Source organism: Cibotium barometz, chromosome 44 (genome assembly GCF_041138505.1).
Source record: "Cibotium barometz isolate CiBa-2024 chromosome 44, ASM4113850v1, whole genome shotgun sequence".
Lineage (NCBI taxonomy): Eukaryota > Viridiplantae > Streptophyta > Polypodiopsida > Cyatheales > Cibotiaceae > Cibotium > Cibotium barometz.
In genome coordinates, this window is record NC_141089.1 from 42,264,555 (window position 1) to 42,284,342 (window position 19,788).

A 19,788-nucleotide genomic window follows, 5' to 3' on the forward strand; every position below is an offset into this window, starting at 1 on the left:
AGACTCCATCATTGGTTCCGTCCAACTGTTGGTCCACCGGGAATGTCGGGAGGGTGGGGATCTTAACATGCTTCTTAGCCATCTCAAGCAAATCTGCGATCTCAAGGGTTCACAAGGTCTTGTGAAGGGAGGGTGGGTGGGAAAAAAAATGAAGAAGAGGCTAAGAGGCTGCAAACACTTGCAAGGTGGCTGTCCAGCAATGATGGCCGCCTTCTACCTGTTTCTGCAAGTCCCGAACAGCCCAGAAATTCTCCAATCAGCACCAAAAACAGCAAACCCTCAAGCTCTCATTGTCTCCAAGCTTCAAGCCACCTGGGGCTCTGATACCATGTCGGAATGCACAACGGAAAAGATGAACTGCTGTGAGAAAGAAAATGCAGAAGTGTAGAGAGAGAGAAGCTGTATAAACTCTGCTATATACACAAGATCCGGTACAAGTGAATGGTGTGGTATTTATACCACCCTGGGCTGCTGGTTGGCCAGCCTAAAACAGGCCGACAGGAGGAGAAATGGCCACGACTGAATATCATCAGTCGGCCAGCAAAAATGGCACTCGGCCAGAGACAGGACAAGTCAGCCAGAACAGAGACAGCCCCCACGATCAGAGAAAATAGGGAAAACAACATGGAAAATGAGGAAAAATGGAGACTACTCCTAATTGGGCGGGCACACCCACAACAAAGGCCCTCACTCCCTACTGAGTAATATGGTACAGACAGGAGATGATTGCTAACAGTGGGTGGGAGTCCGAGTGTGTGGTGTCGTCATGTTCTTAATCTTTTTTATGGTCAATTGTTTCCGAGACACGCTCTGCCCCGCACATGTGGTTTTGTAAAACCTACTGGACACCTTTCCTGGAGCTTTGGCTCGTGTTGGTGATCTCTTGCCACTGAAGCTTTAGCACTTGTTGGGGGCGATCTCTTGCCACTGTATCCCCACCGCATGCAATCCTTCTTGCCTCGACCTCCAGACCACAACTCGACTGTCCACCAAAAACTCTCCTGCTGGGAGATTTTCTTTGACCTGCTAATTGCTAAAAGAAACCAGTTTTGATACCAATGTTAGGTGCTCTTACAAAAATGTAATATTACATTTGTGGTTAATTCATTGCTAGATCGTTCAGATAGTAGTTTCACTAGTCTATTTCTGATGACCATCCAAATGTGTGGATTTTAAGGTGGAGACAGTTGTGGCATTCAGGTTGTAAACACAGGCACGTGCAAGCATGCTCTTAGATGGTATTCTGATGTATGGTGCCATGCTTGCAATGAATTTTTGAAGGATTGCACAAGACGATGGTGAGCTGCATGATGCTGTTGTATAGTACAAAACTTGTCTTTGGTGGCCGGCAATTTTATAAAAGCTAATGAAAAGGCAGGTATATACAAGCTTTCTTACTGGTCTCGAGTTCTGTCGGTGGTGGACTGGAAAAGTAAATATTCCATAAAAGAATTAAATTTATTAAGAGGCTTTCTAAAAATATGCTCTTTGTATGTTCAATGTCTGCTTGTCGCTTCTTTTCTTGAGGCATTTGATAGATTTTGGTATTTCAGGTAAAAAGTGAAACTGGCACTCCAGTGCCTTCTGAAGGCTTAAAGGGGTCTAGCTTACCTGGAAGCCTGATTTTTGATGGCTGGTTTGCGGGTGTTTAGGGGAACTACATGCAGTATGAGGTGGAAAATACACAAGATTTGAGATTCATGCCTAAAGTCTGGGTCAAAAACCAGGCCAACTGGAGGTCTACATTGTTTCGAGGTATGGTGGCTCTGCAGGGTTTCTCAATCAAGGCCAAAGGGGTCTAGATGCATAAACCACTTGGAACCCTTTCAAGGGGAGGTGGAGCTCCAGGGTTTCTAAAGGCCAAAGGGGTCTAGCTAACCTGGAGGTAAGAAGCATTTGAAACTGTTACAAGGGAAGGGGATTCTCCAAATTGCTCACCCGTGCTGGGGTCACCTGATGTAACGAGGGCTCGCCATAGCGGGCTTGAAGTGCTCTTATCATGGACTTATGCATGAAGTTTTGTATTCGGAAATATACAGGTGTCTATATTTTTCTTTTGGTGTTTTTGTGAGCAGATTGATGTAAAATGACTCGATTGTCTGGAGCTAGGTATCTTATGCCTGAGTGATTGTAGTGCAAAACAACCCAAAGGTAAAATACCAATTCTGGTTTGATGATTTTATCACCTCGCTTGTGTTATGTATGTTATGGAGCCTCCGAACTAGTGCTAAAATCTCTCATTATCAGGTCTGATTTTTCTTTGCTAGAGATCTTTTTAGACTCAGTTTTTGCTATACATACATATGTATGTACACATGCACATGCACTTGTGCAGATGCAGATACACTCATACACACCCCTATGCACGTGCACGTACACACCAGCACATGTAGTTGTGTATTTTATGTATATATGAAAAAAGGGAGATGAGGGTTGGAAGGCCTTTAAAAACACTTGCCACCTTATGGGCACACCTTTACTTGTAAAAGTGTGGTGGGGAGGGGTGGGGGTCCCTTATCTCTTGGAAGACATGCACATGAATACTGGAAGTTCTATAATCTATGTGGAAGTAGTGCTTTCAATGGACCATGATCCTGCGTTGGTATGTGCCAAATCCATGTCTTACTCCAGTAAATATTCACGGAGTACTTCACAACGGATAATAATCAACATGCGTCTTGCGATGCAACTAGTGCAGAGATATCTCTATGCTTCAGGATATTGATGATGCCATATTTGAGCTCGACAGCACTTAGGCATGTAGTGTGCACATGCACAATTGGTTGTAGTGTCATGCCCTGCTCTATGTGAGCCTATATCCATGCCTACCTTGCAGCCCCTACCATGTATTCAAAAATGTCAGCATGCATGAACATGTGGGAATTCGAGGGTGCTTGCCACAATGTGGTAATTTACTCGGAGGAAGCTTGTCACCTATGTGAAGAAGAGATGCACCCCGCCTTCTAAGTGGCTTCACCTAATTGTCAACTGAGTCTTTGAAAAGTGTTTGTGTTTTGGTGTGAACCATGGTTGCATCATTTAACCTAGGCTCATCACACACGTGTCCTTTTGAATGTGTTAGTGTTTTGGTGTGAACCATGGTTGCATCATTTAACCTAGGCTCATCACACACGTGTCCTTTTGAATGTGTTCTCAAAACCAAAGATGGAAAAAGCAAAGAGAAGGTTTAAACTCTTGATCACATAAGACGACAAAAGTAAAAAAGCACTATGAGGCTCTCTTATATGGTCTCTAGACTTTTGGTTTACTTAAGAAAATGCAGAGATTAATGACTTGCTTTGATTGTCATCAATTAGAAGCGCTCAACAATTCAGTAACGAGTCATTGCTGTGAGTTTTGTGTGTGAAAATGTAGAAAGAAATACCAAATGGATTTCTTAGTCATCTCGTGACATCTAAACCTACCTGCCATGTGCATCAAAAGCAATGCAATGTGGAGGAGCCAACATGCAAAGGCCTCCACAAGCATCCATCCTACTTTCCATAGATAATGTTGCACGCTCTTCACAATCTATGTTGGAAGTTAGTGAACTCTCTAAAGAAAAAGCAATATACAAAGACTATTTTACCAAAAATAAGTAGGCTACTCTCCTAAAGGAAAGTGTCCATGAGTCTCATTCCAACAAGCTAAGAACCCTCAAATGGGGCCCACAACCCAAGAATAGTGTCCTTGATTTGCTATCCATCACCACGAGATCTCACTAATGCAGTCATATAGCCTACACAATCATTCATCCTACTTAGCAGAGTGCTAAGTAGGATGCATGCCAAGTCTACATTAGCCGTTTCTTAACCAATGGCCACCATCCAATGTCTAAATTGGGAACTGCCATGCTCGGGTGCTCACAACAAATAGTTACTCCTTATAAAGGGGGCTTACAAAATAGAGCATATCTATCAACCCGCCACACCAATAATAACACGAGGGTAAAGCATTAAGCAAATGATTTTCCAACACCCCCCTCAACAAGTGAACTACCTCTTTTGTCCAACACCGAGTTGATAAAGATGGTGCTCCAAAAAATCTCTCCCAAGAGTCTTTATGTTACAATGTTATTGGATTGTAAACAAGCTCCACCTTTCCATCCATGATAAGCTCATGTACATACTGGTACTGTACCTTAATGTGCTTCGTACAACAACATTGTCGCTCCCTTTTGAGCAATACCCATGTCTCCTAAAATCCTTCTCAACCAGATTTCTTCACATGAAGCAAATCATCTATCTTGTACTCAACCTCTATAGAAGAAAGTACCATTGTAGATTGCTTCTTGTTTGCTGATGGACGTGGATGTCCATGCGGTCTGTTAGCTTGGTGATGGAGTTGTATGCCAAGCAAGATTTGGATGGCATACTCAAACTCTGTGCGGTACAAAGGATCACGCTAGTTGAGTGGATTGAGGCGGGTCCACCTCCTCATGCTCCAGCGGGGGTTGGGGTGGAATCATGCCTTTCTCCAGGGGGGTTGGGGTGGAATCATGCCTTTCTCCAGGGGGTGTGGGTGAAGGGAGGCTGGCAGGGAGAGGTGGTTGAGGTGGAGGAGCAGCTAAGCAAGAGGGGGCAGTGCCGAGGGAGGCATTGAGGAAAGGGGGTGGACATGACGATGTAGAGGGAAGGGCTTGGGGGGGTATGGGCAGGTCCAATCCTAGATAGAGGGATGAAGTGGGGATGGTGGTGTGGGTGAAGGAGGTGTCGAGGGAACATGAGGAGGGGTTGTAGAAGGTGAGGGAGAAAGGAGTAAGGTTGTGGGTGAATTGGTGGAAGGATGGAAATTGGTGTCCGTGAGGATTTTTCCAAGGAGTGTTGGTGTGCACTAGTGTGGGTGGGGTTGGTCGGCGGTTGAGAACTAGGGCTATATGGGAGTGGGAATGTGGTGGTGGTGGAGGCTGATGAGGAGGAGAGTGGAAGGTGGGGGGGGTTGTCTCCTATGGGCGGATCGTTGGCATCATCCCCGCCATCGTCATTGTCGTCGTCATCATCATCAACCGTTTGGAGGAGAAGAACATTTTTGCCTCGCGTGCCTCTTCGATGGAGATGTTGTATGGGAAGGCGATGTGGTGGTCATCAAACTGCATGATGTCGGTGGCGATGATCTACAGTTAGCGGTAGCATTGATTGTAGAGGACTAGAAGACCATAGGGGGAGAAAGGTGGGAGGGCTCGACAGCGAAGTGCCTTGTAAGCATAGAAGATTGTTGTTAATGCTGAGCCGTTCCACAAGAAGCCAAGGGCAGCGATGGATCTAGAGGAGGAGGAGTCATAGGGGTATGGGCAGAGCCCATGGGGAACAGAAAGATCAATAATGGCATCGACATCGGTGGCATGCCCATACTCCAGAAGCATGGCTTTGTTGGTGAGGTTAGCGGAAATGGGGTGTATGGGAAGGGTGAAGAGGTGAATACAAAGGAAACCTGGTTTTGGAAATGGGGTGTTGGTGAGGTTAGCGGAAATGGGGTGTATTGGAGGGCACATTCTTGCATAGCCGGGCATCCTTCTGCTATAGGACCTATTTATAGGTGCAGAGTCGGTTGCAACCATCCTCGAGATAGTTTGTACTGTGTGGTGGCAGAGGCGTTGAGCTTATTTTTGGGCGAGGGAGAGGGTGTGGTTAGCTGTGTGGGTGTCTTCCTTGGCTGCCTAGAGTTGTTTTGCTGGAGCTGGGTGACAGTAGCCAGGATGGTGGGTGAGAATATTCTCGTGATCCTCCAGGGTCATCTGCAACAAGCGGGCGTTGGTGAGGGTGGTTACCTAAAGATATTGCTAGGTTTGCAACTAATATGCTCTGGCTAGGACCATAGCCTACTTGGTGGATGTAACTTGTTCATGTTGTTGCTGCATATCGTCAGTCATAGACGTGACTAGTTCCCTAGCGAGGTTCGAAAAGCCCTCTGTGAAGTCGGGAAGAGCGCCAAGTCTAGTTCCCTAGCGAGGTTCGAAAAGCCCTCTGTGAAGTCGGGAAGAGCGCTGTGGGAGGACATAATGCCTTCTGAATAGGCCTGTTGGGAGCGGAAGCAACCCACTTGGACCCAGCGAAGGATGTCCATTGTGTGCTGCTGTGAGGTAGATGGGGATGCCGAGAGACCTTGTTCTGGAAAAATGGGGGGCGGCAAAGGGAGGTGCTAGCTCCCTGCGCTGGGAGTTTGGCAGGCCTCCTCATGTGCTTGAGGATCTGCATGGTGGCGTTTGGAGGGCGGCAAGGTGGGTGAGGGCTGGGGTTCTTGAATAGGGGCAAAATGGAGGTGTTGCTCTGGACGTGAACGGGGTGTGGAAGGTCCTCCCCGCCAACGACATGATGCCATGAACTTGGGTTTGAGCAAATGGCATGGAGTTCTTTATGCAAGTACTCTACCCAATTGACCATGACTCCTTGCTCCTGGCGAGTGATGTTCTGTCACTCAACTCCATCCTTGGTGGTGGGTCCCTGGAAATCGAGGTTGAGATGAACAAGGTGGGGAGCGACCTCACTATCCACGACCTGCCCTGTTGCTTGGTTGGCGTTGTAGGTCTCTATAAAATAGAGGCAATTTAGTAGGTTTAGCCCCCAGAGCTGCAGTGTGGCAATCTGCCGAGCCCTATTTGCTCCAGGCGGGTGACTATGGTAGGGTATATGATGGCAAGATAACAAGGCTTTGTGTAATAGAGCAGCTTGTGCTCGACCTTGTGCATATTTTTCATGAGGCTATGGATGGCATGGCTATCAACTTGCTTCATGAGTGCCTCACCCAAATGGGAAAGCTGGGTGGGTGCTTCCCATACTCCTTAAATCGGTGGCTGGCATGCCTCCTCTTCTTCTATGGGGTATGAGCAATGACCTCATAGGAAGAGTCATAATGCTTGGGTTCGGCCAAGAGTGTTGTGGGTGAGCAAGCAGGTAGGAAGACGTGCAAAATTGGGGGAAAAATTGTAATAGTTCGGCCAAAGGGCAAGAAGAAAAGTGAGGGAAATGAATGGGGATGGGCCCTTATATAGATTTCCAAGGAAGGTACGTCCGTAGCTTCATAGAGGAATGGGCGTTCCTTTGTGGAGGAACGACCATGCCTTCATTAAGGAACTGCCATGGCTTTGTGGAGGAATGGCCATGGCTTCAGGAATAAACGACTATGGGTTGACAAGTGAACAGCTATGGGCTGGACCAAGGAATGACCTTGGCTTGGTTAGGGAACAACCGTGGCTTTGTGAGTGAATAGACATGGCTTTCTGAGGAAACGACCGTGGATTGTCAAGTTCTTGGAAAGGTGGTGACATTGATGCATTAAGTTCGTCTCCTTCAAAATACTACCATAACTTGTTTACTCGGACTATGGGAACGTTGGCGATTCCATCTGGTTATATGAATCTGTCCTCATCAGTCTCGTCATAGCTCCCTAGTTCTGTTTGTTCTTCCATTCCTACTCCAAGTTGTCCTTCCATCCAATCTTTCAAATCTTTTCATAGACTCAGGCTGCCTTGAAGTAAGGTGCCAATGGGAATCTGGGCTTGTGAAGAAAGGAAGGAGGAAAGACATGCAATGTCTCTTGGAATGGGTGCGGGTTCATTAATTGGATTATCCCTATTTGTGCTTAGGCTTTTTCAGGTGTAGGGTATCGGGATATGAACTTTTGTGTTAGTTCTTCTTGGGTGATCGTCCCTCAGATTTTTGAGATATGCAGCAACAGGATCTACCTGTACGAGGGACTACCATGGCTTTTGGTTCCATCTTTCGAGGGTGATTCTCAGGGAGTGCTTGGTTGTCGGAATCTCTATCAAGCTCTTGGGTTTCCTTAGTTGGTTGTAACTTTGGCATAAAGGATCTTCCTGCACAACTGCTCGAGGTTTGTCCTCTACCTATCTTGACACTCCATGACCAACTCTTGATTGAGTGGCCTTTAGCTTTCCCTTCTCCTCGATGGGGTTTGGATATTAGCCTAAGTTTTGGGGTAGCCAATTGGGATCTATTTTCTCTCTTACTAGGGGGATGAAAGGTAGCATTTTTTCTGTGATATGAGGAAGATGACACATTGGTGGTGGTCCCCTCGTCAAACCCACTCTTTATAACCACATGGCTATCCCCTTTGCCGATCTTTTTGGACTTTTTCTTAACAAGAACCTAGTTGCACATGCTTGTTCAGGGACTTATTTAGGGGATAAAATCCTTGCATGTCCTCGAGTTTCCTAGTTTTACAAAGTAGATGCTGTGTGAGCTACGGCTCTCCTTCTACTTTACATTTTAGTGACCGCATTTAGAGGCACTGTGTGTATGAAGCCGTCTCCTACACTCAATAAGTTAAGGCTAGTACTAGGTTTAGCTTCATTCCCTTTCCCAATTGTACCCATTCTCAATGGACAATTCTTGTATATATGGTCTATCCCACAACCTGTGCATAAAGGAGTTAAGGCAGGAGTACTCATAGGAGTACTACCCATCCCTTTCTTGACTGGACACTTAGCTATTCGATGAGGTCCAACGTAATGATAGCATTGCATAGGCGGTCGTTCAACCAAGCTATTCAAGTCTCGTCCGGGGTTGCACTGCTAGGTACACGAGGTACACGTGCTCACCTTCCATCACATAATGACTTAGGATTTGCGGGGCTGCATTGCTTGACTTAGTGGGTTTAAAGGTGGTGCTGTTAATTGCTTCTCCCTTCTCACCTTCTTCAAAGATCTCTATCAAGCTCAATTGATGATCAAGGTTCATTTGAGGTAATGGTGGTCGTGGCAGAAGAACTGGGGGTGGGTAAGGGTACCTCGGGCACCTTAAGGATTCCTCTCAAGGCCATTTCATGGCCTGGTTGAGGTACATTGTGTTGTGTTGGAGCTGGCAAGGTCAGTGGGCTTTGGTGGCAAGGCCTAGGGTAGAGCTTGTGCTTGAGTAGCTCTTTAGGAAAGCAGTTGGAGGTTTTGTGATTGCCCCACCTTTGGCCATAAGCATAATAGAGAGTGGGTCAAGGTCTCAAATGTGCACACTCCGTACTAGTATGGTCAGCTCGACAAATTGGGCACCATACTAGTTCTCTCTTAGGGTAAATATGGGGTTACCCAACTTGGCCTATTCTCCATTGTTGGGTCATTTTCCACATTAATGTAGCTGCTAACTTCTTCACTTGTTATCTTGAAGAGGACTCTTTTCCCTTTTCTTCAAATTTCGTGCTAGTAGTTTTGAAGGAAGCTTGAGAAGTGCCCTCGTGCAATTCTTGGGAATGAGTTCCCTTGAAACTATCCTCGAGAAGTGCCCTCGTGCAATTCTTGGGAATGAGTTCCCTTAAAACTATCCTCGAAATCCATGGCACTTCTACAACATTGCTTGAAGGAAGTGTGGGCTAGAGCATATAGGGAGTTATGCAAGGCTACATCTTTAAGGCCCTCTAGGAATCACCCAATCAATCTTTCGTTTGAGAACTTGACTCTATCATTACATCAGGGAGAGTGGAGATATCTCACCCAATTGATATAGTCTCGGATGGATTCTCCATCTTTCTATTTTACATTGTGTAACTATTCAATTGGACTCCATTGAGTTCCTTGTCTTGAATATCCTACTTTGAAAGCCTCCTTCAAGTCATCAAGGAGGTAGTCTTGTCTTCCACTTTCAGTGATTGAAACCACTGTCTTACTTTTCCATCAAGGGTGAGACAGAAGACACTCACTTAACTTGATCGTCGACATGGCCAAATGTCTCACAAATCTGGTTGATGAACATCTCGAGATGAGGTATGGGATCTCCGGACCTGTCAAACTTGGTAATGAGTTTGGAAATGTGGGTTGGTTTATTCCTCTCCAATCTCGGCCATTGCACCAATTGTGCAGGTGTTGGTGGTGTAATTTGTCAAGCTACTCCCCTCCATAGTGAAGAGCCTTGATGACTCTTTGTGCAACTACTACATATGAATCCAACTATGTAGAGGCATGAAGAGCCTTGATGACTCTTTGTGCAACTACTGCATTTGAATCCAACCATATAGAGGCATGAAGCGAATATAAAATTACAAGGCTATGGTCTTAATGATGAGGGGTCATATGCTTAAGTCAAAGAAGATAGCCCATTATTGTAGACCCTATTGAGATACATTGAAGGTTTAATTATCAAAGGGGCCTTGTTGTGCCAAGGTATGGGTATAGAGGGTGTCTCAGTGGTGACATTCATGAGTCACCATTAAAAGGATAATCTATTATGTTTCTACCAATACCATGGACTACGCTTTTTGCACCCACCATGGCCATCAGCATTATCATCGATTTCTACATTCTTGCCAAGTATCATTTTCTCACTCTACACTCCGCATTTCTTCATACACTTTGTAGGTTTCCATATCGGGTTACATTTAATAGGAATCGATAGTATCTATAAGTAGTTGGGATATTGCATTCTATGTTAAAGATTAGTTATTTGTAGGGTTGAATAATAAGCAGTGATGTATTTGGGATGCCTTCTGACACGGGACTAACTATTATTGTGGTCCTATATAATGTGTGATGTATTGGTCTCACCAAATGGCTTTGGAATGTTGTTATTAGCATTGAGGCATACCCTATCTCACTATCACAATAACATAGTATAGGTACTTTGGATGGTGAGATATGAGTTCTGATGTAACTGTGGCATCCACCTCTATATAGGTACTTTGGATGGTCAGATATGAGTTTTGATGTAATTGGGGCATCCACCTATGTACCTCCCACAAAATAAGAACAAGCCAAGAGGGGTAACAGGGATGCAGACACATGCATTAGTGGCACTTGCAATTAAAAAGAGCATTATCCCTCATATTCACTCATGTAAAATTGTGAAGCATGCTTGGGATGCATTGTTTGCACTTTATCCAGTGCGTAACAAGGCACGAGTGGCTTACTTGCGCAAGAAGTTAGAGTCTGAACATATTAAAGAGGGAGATTTAATGGGGATAAGTTCCTTACAAGGATTAAAGATCTTAAAGAGCAGCTCTGTTGCATGTATTGATGAGGCCTATCTAGATAGTTTTGTGGTATCTATTATTCTCATAGCTCTACCAAATTCATACAAGGGTTTTGCATCTACACTTTGGCTCATGATGAAGGGAAATCCCAATACCTTTACTTTTGAGATCAATTTTTTGCACTTCCAAAGGTATAATTAGCCTATTCTTCTAGAAAGGCTTCCGAGAAGAGGGGTGGTGATAAGCCTAAGAAGAAAGGCAAATATAACTAATGTTTCTAGGCCATTACATCAATGAATGTAAAAACAGTTTGGAGAAGGAGAAGAAGAAAGACTCAGGAATGGCTGTGGTGGGTTGATGCATCAGAACCAACAATAAGTCCTGAAAAGAAGGAGTCAGTGAACTAACACAAGATGATTGGGCATGCATTGTGCATTACAGCTATGATCCTTGTGTCCATGATGCATGCCAGTGACACATGGCATGTTTGGTACTTTGATAGTGGTGGCCATTACTTCTTAGCATGATTTATTTTCCTTACTTGTAATCACGTGTGCAAACAACTCCTCGTATCCAATAAAAGGAGTTGGTAAGGTTGTACTCATTGTTGCAAATGGTGAGACAATCACTCTCCCTCAAAAGTCTTGTTTGTGCCAGCCACCATAAAAAAGAACTTTTGGTCTCTACCATTGCTAGGGGATAGGCCTAGTGGGGTCAGAAGTTATGAACTTTTCCTTTGTGGATCTCCTTGATGTTGTGGTTGAGGTTTCTTCATCTTTAGAAGGTATGAAATTTTCTCTTATAGATCTCCTTGAGGTTTCATCTTCATGTATAGGGGTTGATTGTCCCTCCATATCTTGACCTTGTTTTGGTGTAGAGGAGGTGGAACTTTGACAAGTGATTGATGACTTCATGGGGGAATCTTCTCAGCTAGAAATTTTTGAACCATTACTTTGAACTTCACCTATGTCTTCATGGTATATGTTTGTTAAACCACCTATCATGCTCATCAATAGAGACAACATCCCTTGACACACACAACTGATTGAAATTAAGATTATACACCCTGTAACCTTTAGAATGTGTCATATTTAATGAATATATATTTTTTGATCTTTACATCTAGTTTTCTCTATTTTTATGTTAGATATACATGTAAGCAATGCAGGTAAATACTTTCAAATGAGATATGTTTGGTTTGCTACCTGAGTATGATTCTTTTGGAGTGAGATTAGTAAGTGCTTCTGTTCATGAGGTAAACTAATGTGTCGATTGCTTTAGCCTAGTAGTAGTTTATAATTAACATGGCTCTAGTATGCTTAGTAATCACCCTATTCTTCATGCTACTCCAATTTATTAAAGGAATAGGAGCATGTCTACTACCTCCTTATGCCTTGCTGCATGCAAAAGTCTTCAAATTCTTTGAACACATATTCCCTCCCTTTATATGACCTCACCACATTCTTTCTCTACCATAGATTTAAATTGCATAAAATAGAGGAAAGGATGAGTCTTTTGATTTAGAAAATAGACCCATATCTTTGTGGACATATCATCCACAAATGTCATGATGTAGTGTGCTCTTCTAGTAGATGTTGTTTGGCTTAGAACCCACAAGTATATATGTATAATCTCCATGATGTAGTGTGCTCCTCTAGTAGATGTTGTTTGGCTTAGAACCCACAAGTATATATGTATAATCTCCATTATTTGCCTTGCTCTGTAAGTTCTTTTGTTGAACCTGGTTTTTTTTACTTTTTTCAAACATGCAAGATGGACATGTGCTTTGATGTTCATTGAACTGTAGCATGGGAAGCCCTTCCATAAGACATGTTAAGATATCAAGCTCAACTAGTGCTGCTTGCGGACATTGATGAGACCGACGTGGGTGATAGCCTCTACACTTATGCCATTGGCATGGTTGGTGAGATTATGGTTGATATGCCGCCAGTGTGGATGATAGGCTGTGTGATAGCCACTTTAGAGTACTAGAGTTATGGAATAGTTATAGCGCGCAGCTCATATAGTCAAGTTCACACTATGGACCAACCATTATATGTTATTATAGGAGAGTAATTTCTCTTATATTATATACTCTTATCTTTTTAGATATATGGTTATATATAGAAGCGAAGAAGATAGAAGAAAATTCAGCCATCCATCTTTCTCTTGTGTGTGTGTGTTTTCTTACACAAGGAACTCAAGCTCTGTCTCTCTCTCCCATGCATTCTCTTTATGGTATCAGAGCTCCGGGGTTCATGTGAGAGCTAAGAAGGTAAGCAAGAGGCAAGAACAAATCAAGTAAGGAAGCGGTACATGGGTGAGAGTAGCATAATCTCTTCCCTTCTTGTTTAGGTATGACACCCCCTTAGGTAGCTCCGGGAGCTACATCTCTCCGATTGAGGAGCTTTCTTCGCAGGGTTGGAGGTGCTTGTAAGGTGAAAAATACTTTGTACTATGGTTTTGCAGCCATAATCACATTTTGGGTGCATTTTGGTCTGCGTTTAGTCATTTTGCAAGGGTGTTTTCAGCAGTCTCGGGAAGTTCTGGGTTGAGAACTATCTGTGCTCCAAATCTAGTCATTGGTTCCAATGCAGTAGTGCATTTTGGGAGTGTAGACAGTGTTTGCACCTTTATTTTGCTGACCTTGGGTGTATGTACATGCTAAGTCTACCATACTATCTTGCACACAAAGAGGGAGAGAGAAGAGAAAAGAGACACATGGAAGGGTCGACTCCGGAGAGTTGCACTTAGCCAACCCAAATGAGGGTTAACTCCTCGATGTGAAGCCACTAGGGGCTCACTCCACCTCTACTTGTGTCACCCAACTAGAGATTCAATGGATAGGTAGGGAGTAAGAAGGAGGGAGCTATGGAAAGATCAACCTTCACTTCATGCCACACATGCATGCAATAGGGACTCGGTTGTTGAGAGCAAAGAGAAGGGAGAGAGGTTAGAGCATCCCTACAAGCACACACCAGCAATCAAGCATGCAAGAAAGAAAACACAAGCTAGCATACATCCACAAGCTCAAATAAGAGAGAGAGAGAGAAGAAGCAAAGCTCAAATGAGACTAATGGGATTGTCCCTTTTCATATTTCATAAATGTCTTATATACAAGAGCTCATAGTTACAATGGCTGACCGCCCATTTACAATTGGGGGACCAAAACTAGTGTTACTAGCTATATGTATAAGTATTCCTCATGACCGGCATTACACAAGCCATAAGATTGGTCATCCCCATGTCTCTTTTACATTAAGCGCTTTTTTGCGCAATTACCAAATATGGATTACAATAAGTGTAAACATGCTCAAGGTAATGTTAACCAGAGTGGTTAACACCCCCCTCCCTAATTCAAGTCCGTCTTCAGAGCTGGCCAGATCTATCGGTAGTAGATCGAGTATGTTCGAATGAAGTTGAGACGCGAGGTTGGAGTAGGGGGGGCTCGATGGAAGACTCTATAGTTGGTCTAGAAGGTCGTCTCCATCATGTCTTTGAATGTCTGCACGCGCCAGGTGAGCATCCGCATGATCTACTTATAATAGCCAAAAATCTGCTTGAGCATTGGGCCTTTGTTGATGTCAAAGACGAAGCCCTACGTGCCTTCATTGTAGGGGTCCTAATCTTGAAAGGTCTCCAACAACGTGATGATCAAGTTGAAAAATCTGATCGTCTCGCAATCACGGTTGGGTTTAGGATGTGATCATAGCGACAGATGAACTCGTTGAAGCGCTTGATCATTGTATCTTCGTTACATGGCGGCTGCACCGTCGGAGGAGCAAACCATGGAAAATTGAATTACAGCTTTGGGTTCTTCTTTTGCTCCTCGTGGAATACATTCCATGCCCACCGCCTTCTTATGGGTGTAGGTAGTCTAGGCTGATGCGGAGTGCGTGGGGTGCGTTGCAAAAAGGTTTCCCAGATGAAAGGTTTGAGTAGAAATGGTCGCCTCTAGGCTGGCTGCTTGCTCATGAGTTCGAATGGGCGCCTCTAGGCGGGTGACCGGTGGTATCTGCCGCACTCGCTTCTGCCATTGTCGATGCGCGGCTTCAAGGTATGGGTGTAGGACATTGATGTCCATGCGGTTCATTATTTGAGTGATGGGCATTGCTTGGAGCTGTCGACCGAGTAGGATGGCGATTGCCTGCTCAAACTTGGTGCGGTCGAGGGGGTCTCAGAAGTTGAGAGGGTTTAGCGGGGAGGGTCGACCTCTCGCGCTCCTGTGTGGTCAATAGGATCTCTCCCTCTTCAAGGTTTGGGTGGGAGGACTGTTGTGTCGGTGATGGGGGTGGAGGGGTGGTTGTTGTGGAGGCTCTCGTGGAGAGGTGTGCGTCAAAGAGGGGAGGGGGTTTGGTTAAGATGCAGGGGATGTCACGGAATGCAGTGTGCATTCCCAAGTGTAATGACAAAGAGGGTGGTGAGGGTGGGCTTGGTGTAGGAAAATGAATGGGAGGAGAAGAGGTTTGGGGAGGGAAGAGTGGTAGTGAGGATATGCCAAATGGGGGTGGGGAATGACAGTTCTATTGATCCATATTCTTGATGATGATCCAAAGATCATCATGATGATGTTGTTTCTCATGATATTATTTTTTATGATGCTATGGTGATCCATGATGATATTCATGATATTTCTATGCATGATGGGATCCATGTTGATGGATTTTTTCATGTGATAGAGGGTTTATTCCATTGTTTTATGAGGCATGATGGGGCTGATTTGCCTATCCATGCTATGGTTTCTTATGCTATTCATGATGGGATTTCTATATCTTTCCATGCATACGGAGGAAGGAGCATATTTATCTTCTCACCTTGATTGGTGACACACATGTTCTTCAGGAGGATAGTTATGTGGATCATAATCATGATGATCATTCTTTTGATGATGATGATATCTATTAGATGCTGTGTCCGAGTTGAGTATTATGATGCTCTAGATGATATTCTAGTGAAGGATCATACTCTTGATCTAGTACCTTTGGTGGATCATTCAGATTTGATAATATTCTCTTTGGAGGATGATCTGACCATCCATTTTTTCTTGATGGAGTTTCTTAGATATTATTTGGCATGGTTTTATGGTGATGATATTTCACCATGTGTTTCATTGACTTATTATATTGGTGTTGTGCCATTTTGGGCATATGTCCTAGCTCGAGGATCAATATGTTTAACACTTTATCCCTTCAAACTTTAAGAGAGAGAGAGAGAGAGAGAGAGAGAGAGAGAGAGAGAGAGAGAGAGAGAGAGAGAGAGAGAGATCTGTACACCTTATTAGGGTCCCAAATTACCCACTCAAGGGGCCCTCCTATCGCTAGGAGTATTTGCTTTATTATCTTTGAAGAGACTGATTGAGGGACTGAATTTGGACTGTAGATAAGCCAAATGCAAGACCTTTGGAAGACCAAAAGTCGAGCTGAATTGTACATGGTTGTAGAAGCACCAATGATGAACGATCTCAAGCCTATGCACTCTTCTTCCAATGGAATGCATGAAGGTTGCAAATCCGAGGCTAATAGAAGGGGCTTATTGGGACTGTTCTAAGCTGTGAATGTATGCTGAAAATGAATGTATGAATGCAATGATATGAGTGAATGTTGAAAACTATGTGAATGCTAAAAACGCAAGGTAATGTAGTGGCTAAATGCTAAAAACGCTGGCTAAATGCTGAAGGTGCTACATTTTGATGAAGATATGCTGAATGTTCAAACGTGGATGCTCCTTGTGCTGAAGGATGAAACACTTGAGTGATTTGATTGAATAATTATGGAATGTAAGAAGCGATGCTATTTATATGCATATGTTGATGATGAATGATTATGGAATGTAAGAAGCAATGCTATTTATATGCATATGTTGTTAGTCGGTTGATTGGCAAACTGGCCGACTGGTTTAATGAAGCTACACGACTAGATAATAGGTGAAATAATGGTAATAAATGTTGGAATAATATGGAAGAATACCAAATAAATAGGATAAAATACTGAATGCTATTCTGAGGCTTCTGCAATGGTCTAGATGATCTATATGCATATGGGATGAAAATTATGCAAAATGCAAACATGATCTAATGCAAACCCTAAGGCTTCTACTAACTTCTACATGCATGCATGATTCTCTCCAAGTGGGACTGATTGGCTGACTCTCTAAGGCTAAGGAAGGACCTACATAGCTCATGCCTGACATATCCTGGACTGAGGATTACAACGGGGTCATGGCGTACAATAAATATCAAATCCTAAAGGGTTCTACTGCTATATAGTGTTGCACTGATGATGAGCCATCTTCACCATGCACTACAGTGCAGAGTGCATGTGACATTCCCTCTTGCTTAACTTGGTGGTGGCAGGTTCATGGCTTCCATGGGGGTACTCTTGAAAGAACTCTTCGTCTAGCCAAATTGCTTCATGGGTACCTCGATCTCGGAACTTTGTATAGAACTGATGGAGTCTTCGACGAGAACCATGCTTCCAACAATGAAGAAGGATCTGCTCAGGCTCAATGACTTATGATTCATCTACCACGTCTGGCTGTTGTTCATCTAAAACATCAAACACTTATGGTCCAACATATGGTTTTAGCTAAGAAACATGGAAAACATCATGCATTGTCAATCTGTTAGGCAACTTCAACTTCATACAGACATCACTTATCTGTTTAACTATAGGAAAGGGTCCAAAACTACCGAAAGAAAGCTTGGGACAAGGTTTGCCCACTTGTTTCAATCTCTATTTCGTGATGCGCAAAAGACCTTATCCCCTTCCTTGAAGTGGACATCTCGTCTAGACTTATGTGCCTATTTGTGAGCTGAATACTGGCTAGGCTCAGAATTGAGAGCCAAACTATATTGAGTACCAAACTTTGTGGAATCGACATGTGGATTGGTCATGTAATCCAAGTCTTTTCCAAAGATTTTGAGAATGGTAGACTCTTGAATGGTCTGGATGCGGTCCTGTCTACTAAGAGCATAGGCCACTAGGTGATGCTTATCTGGGATATACTTGTTCAGTCCTCCAAACTGGTGGAAGAGCTGACTCCATTTGGTGTGCTGATCACTCCACTGGGCACTTCACAAGTCTCACACCGCCTTCTTTATCTTGAGTTTCAAGAGTCTTTAGCAATCCACTTTTATCACTTCAAACTTTAAGAGATGAGAGAGAGAGAGAGAGAGATCTGTACACCTTATTAGATCCTAAATTACCCACTGAAGGGCCCCCTCCTATTGCTAGGAGTATTTGCTTTATTATTTTTGAAGAGAATGAATAAGGACTGACTTTGGATTGTAGATAAGCCAAACGCAAGACCTTTGGAAGAGCAAGAGTCAAGCTGAACTGTACACGGTTGTAGAAGCACCAATGATGATCGATCTCAAGCCTATGCACTCTTCCAATGGAATGCAGGAAGGCTGCAAACCTGAGGTTGAGAGAAGGGGCTGATTGGGACTGTTCTAGGTTGTGAATGTATGCTGAAAATGAATGTATGAATGCATTTTACCTTCACTAGAAGGGCTGTAGCAAAACAACTATACAAGTGAATGCTGAAAACGCAAAGTACTGTAGTGGGTGGCTGAATGCTAAAGGTGTTGCGTTTTGATGAATATATGCTGAATGTTCAATCGTGGACACTCCTTGTGTTGGAATGCAAGAAGCGTATTTATATGCATATGCTGCTGGTTGGCAAACTGCCCGATTGGTTTAATGAAGTTACACGACTGGATAATAGGTGAAATAATGGTAATAAATGCTGGAATAATATGGAAAAAATGCCAAATAAATAGGATAAAATATTGAATGCTATTTTGAGGCTTCTACAATGGTCTAGATGGTCTATATCCATATGGGATGAATGTAGGCTTCTATTGACTTCTACATGCATGAATGATTCTCTACAAGTGGGTCAAGAGACTTGATTGAGTGACTGACTCTCTAAGGCTAAGGAATGACCTACGTAGCTCATGCCTGACATATCCTGGACTGAGAATTACAATGGGGTCACGACATACGACAAATATCAAATCCTAAAGGGTTCTACTGCTATATTGTAGTGCATGATGACAAGATGGCTTATCATCAGTGCAACACTGTAGTGTGCTTAGAGTGAGCTTGCTTGATTCTTGCTTATGATTATAGCTAGACGTGGAATGTGATTGAGAGAGAGAGAGAGAGAGAGAGAGAGAGAGTGCTAGCTTCTACCTTATGTGAGTGATTAGGTTACGAAGGTCCAAGCATTGGATTGGAAGAGCTTAAGGGCTTGACCACCCTTGAGGCTTCCGTTCCCACATTGGATTGGAAGAGCTTAAGGGATTGGAAGGGCTTGACCACCCTTGAAGCTTCCGTTCCCACATTGGATTGGAAGAGCTTAAGGGATTGACCACCCTTGAGGCTTCCATTCCCACATTCAATGTGCTTTTATGCTCTAGACAGGTTGTACTCCTTGGTGAAGATAATTTTTATTCTAAAGCTACAACTTCCTTGAACAAGAAGCACCATTGTCGTCGGGGGTCACCCATGTGACAAGTGGGAACATGGCCATTTTCTAAGTGTTTTGTTTGGAGCATGGCCATTTTCTAAGTGTTGTGTTTGGAGCATAGCCATTTTCTAAGTGTTTGAGATAAATGTCCAATGCCTTGTTTTCTATCATGTCGGTTTATTTTCTCATGAACTTATTTTTTGCTTAACAATTGTGTATTTTGCTTGTGACTAGTTTGTTGTTTTGTCGGTTGTAAATAAATCACACAACTTTAGCGAGAAGCATCATAATGCCAGTTCCAATCCATCATAAATGAATGATCTAGAAATGGATAGTAGCCTAATAATAGTCATTACTACGCTTTACTTCCAAGCTCTACTTCCAGAAAAAGCAAATCTTGCACAT

At 43.5% G+C, this 19,788-nt stretch overlaps 1 protein-coding gene across 7 annotated transcripts in view; it reads left to right on the plus strand.

The window, feature by feature from the left end:
* The window catches only part of LOC147613305 (uncharacterized), a 30,655-nt gene extending 28,470 nt beyond the window's left edge, over window positions 1-2,185 (plus strand). For 2 of the 7 annotated variants that reach the window (XR_015263397.1, XR_015263396.1), the window contains exons 19-20: window positions 1,178-1,378; window positions 1,554-2,185. The gene's annotated coding sequence lies outside the window, so the exon portion shown is untranslated. Of the gene's footprint in view, window positions 1-1,177; window positions 1,379-1,553 lie in introns of those variants that run through there. The other 5 variants (XR_015263398.1, XR_015263399.1, XR_015263400.1 and 2 more) reach the window with 5 other exon arrangements.
* The last annotated feature ends 17,603 nt before the right edge of the window (window positions 2,186-19,788 follow it).